The following is a 2,500-nucleotide window of genomic DNA, read 5'->3' as shown; positions in this document are numbered from 1 at the left end:
GCCAGGAGTCGAACCCAGAATCTTCTGATCCGTAGTCAGACGTGTTATCCATTGCGCCACTGGCCCTCCGCCTGGGGATCCTCGTGCTTGCAGCCCGACTCGTTGGTTTTCGACGTGACAGAAGCCTGTATTGCTGTCTGCTTGTTCTCATGTTATTAGCAGGCCAGCATTAGATCGGCTCTTCCCTGGTGGTCTAGTGGTTAGGATTCGGCGCTCTCACCGCCGCGGCCCGGGTTCGATTCCCGGTCAGGGAAAGCTCTTTTGCCCCCCCTCCCCCCCAATGGCGGACTGTGAAATAAAGCTCTGTTGGCCGCTTTCAGAAGGCCGGCCCCCCCAAAAAAGGTGGGCACGTGAAAAACAACCTCCTTCGAGCCGGAGTCGAACCAGCGACCTAAGGATTGCCAACGCTCCTCCTACAGTCCTCCGCTCTACCAGCTGAGCTATCGAAGGCGCAGGTCTGTGGAGTCACAACCTCGGCCTGTGGGGTCACAACCTCGGCCTATTAGGTTTCTGCAGCTCGACTGCTGGCCAAAAAACGGCTTTCGACGCAGGAAGACGTGTGGCCCTTTTTCGTAGAGGGAAGCACAGAGGAGCCCACCTTCCAATACCGGGAGTCGAACCCGGGCCACCTAGGTGAAAACCAGGAATCCTGGCGGTAGACCATATGGGAACTGGTCAGTGGAAGCCTTGTCCGGGTAAAAAAAAAGATTCCAAAAATACTCACGCCACGCATTCGAAAAAACAAGTGTGGTCTTGCATTGTGACCGTTATCTCAAGGAAAAACAGCTTATCGCCCGTCTGTCAAGGTACAGAAATGAAAAAATCATGAGATTAACAATGAAACTGAGACGCGGTTTTAACCGGGTAAGTTGCTGATTATTGGCTAGTTCGGATTTCATTTCGTGGGAACTGGTCAGCGGAAGCCTTGTCCGGGTAAAAAAAAAGATTCCAAAAATACTCACGCCACGCATTCGAAAAAACAAGCGTGGTCTTGCATTGTAACCGTTATCTCCTGACCGGTAGCAAAGAGGAGCCCGCCTTCCCATACCGGGAGTCGAACCCAGGCCGCCTGGGTGAAAACCAGGAATCCTGACCGGTAGCAAAGAGGAGCCCGCCTTCCCATACCGGGAGTCGAACCCGGGCCGCCTGGGTGAAAACCAGGAATCCTGACCGCTAGACTATATGGGAACTGGTCAGCGGAAGCCTTGTCCGGGTAAAAAAAAAATTCCAAAAATACTCACGCCACGCATTTGAAAAAACAAGCGTGGTCTTGCATTGTAACCGTTATCTCAAGGAAAAACAGCCTATCGCCGGTCTGTCAAGGTACAGAAATGAAAAAATCATGAGATTAACAATGAAACTGAGACGCGGTTTTAACCGGGTGAGTTGCTGATTATTGGCTAGTTCGGATTTCATTTCGTGTCCAACTTTTTCTCAAAGCTCGGGTGGAACGTAGGAATAGGGCAACAATTCGGCAAGCCTGTGACATCAAAACCAAACTGCATTACGCAAAAATCAGAGAGCGAGCCAGCCAGGAGTCGAACCTAGAATCTTCTGATCCGTAGTCAGACGCGTTATCCATTGCGCCACTGGCCCACCGCCTGGGGATCCTCGTGCTTGCAGCCCGACTCGTTGGTTTTCGACGTGACAGAAGCCTGTATTGCTGTCTGCTTGTTCTCATGTTATTAGCAGGCCAGCATTAGATCGGCTCTTCCCTGGTGGTCTAGTGGTTAGGATTCGGCGCTCTCACCGCCGCGGCCCGGGTTCGATTCCCGGTCAGGGAAAGCTCTTTTGCCCCCCCTCCCCCCCAATGGCGGACTGTGAAATGAAGCTCTGTTGGCCGCTTTCAGAAGGCCGGCCCCCCCAAAAAAGGTGGGCACGTGAAAAACAACCTCCTTCGAGCCGGAGTCGAACCAGCGACCTAAGGATTGCCAACGCTCCTCCTTCAGTCCTCCGCTCTACCAGCTGAGCTATCGAAGGCGCAGGTCTGTGGGGTCACAACCTCGGCCTGTGGGGTCACAACCTCGGCCTATTAGGTTTCTGCAGCTCGACTGCTGGCCAAAAAACGGCTTTCGACGCAGGAAGACGTGTGGCCCTTTTTCGTAGAGGGAAGCACAGAGGAGCCCACCTTCCAATACCGGGAGTCGAACCCGGGCCACCTAGGTGAAAACCAGGAATCCTGGCGGTAGACCATATGGGAACTGGTCAGTGGAAGCCTTGTCCGGGTAAAAAAAAAGATTCCAAAAATACTCACGCCACGCATTCGAAAAAACAAGTGTGGTCTTGCATTGTGACCGTTATCTCAAGGAAAAACAGCCTATCGCCCGTCTGTCAAGGTACAGAAATGAAAAAATCACGAGATTAACAATGAAACTGAGACGCGGTTTTAACCGGGTAAGTTGCTGATTATTGGCTAGTTTGGATTTCATTTCGTGGGAACTGGTCAGCGGAAGCCTTGTCCGGGTAAAAAAAAAGATTCCAAAAATACTCACGCCACGCA

General features: G+C 52.2%; 6 non-coding genes across 6 annotated transcripts; 2 read left to right on the top strand and 4 right to left on the bottom strand.

Annotated features, from left to right (window-relative positions):
- Nucleotides 1-182: 182 nt before the first annotated feature.
- Nucleotides 183-254, top strand: trnae-cuc (transfer RNA glutamic acid (anticodon CUC)). The gene has a single exon. It is a non-coding gene; the product is annotated as a tRNA-Glu (tRNA).
- A 109-nt stretch (nt 255-363) lies between these two features.
- Nucleotides 364-450, bottom strand: trnay-gua (transfer RNA tyrosine (anticodon GUA)). The gene is given in 2 exon segments: nt 364-399; nt 414-450. It is a non-coding gene; the product is annotated as a tRNA-Tyr (tRNA).
- A 666-nt stretch (nt 451-1,116) lies between these two features.
- trnae-uuc (transfer RNA glutamic acid (anticodon UUC)) lies at nt 1,117-1,188 on the bottom strand. Its single transcript has one exon. It is a non-coding gene; the product is annotated as a tRNA-Glu (tRNA).
- Nucleotides 1,189-1,523: 335 nt separating this feature from the next.
- On the bottom strand, nt 1,524-1,596 carry trnar-acg (transfer RNA arginine (anticodon ACG)). The gene has a single exon. It is a non-coding gene; the product is annotated as a tRNA-Arg (tRNA).
- Nucleotides 1,597-1,712: 116 nt separating this feature from the next.
- trnae-cuc (transfer RNA glutamic acid (anticodon CUC)) lies at nt 1,713-1,784 on the top strand. The gene has a single exon. It is a non-coding gene; the product is annotated as a tRNA-Glu (tRNA).
- Nucleotides 1,785-1,893: 109 nt separating this feature from the next.
- Nucleotides 1,894-1,980, bottom strand: trnaf-gaa (transfer RNA phenylalanine (anticodon GAA)). The gene is given in 2 exon segments: nt 1,894-1,929; nt 1,944-1,980. It is a non-coding gene; the product is annotated as a tRNA-Phe (tRNA).
- Between the last annotated feature and the right edge of the window lie 520 nt (nt 1,981-2,500).

Source organism: Garra rufa, unplaced genomic scaffold (genome assembly GCF_049309525.1).
Source record: "Garra rufa unplaced genomic scaffold, GarRuf1.0 hap1_unplaced_001, whole genome shotgun sequence".
Taxonomy (NCBI): Eukaryota; Metazoa; Chordata; class Actinopteri; order Cypriniformes; family Cyprinidae; genus Garra; species Garra rufa.
Note: the sequence above shows the minus strand (reverse complement) of the source record. Positions and strands in the feature narration are given on the sequence as shown.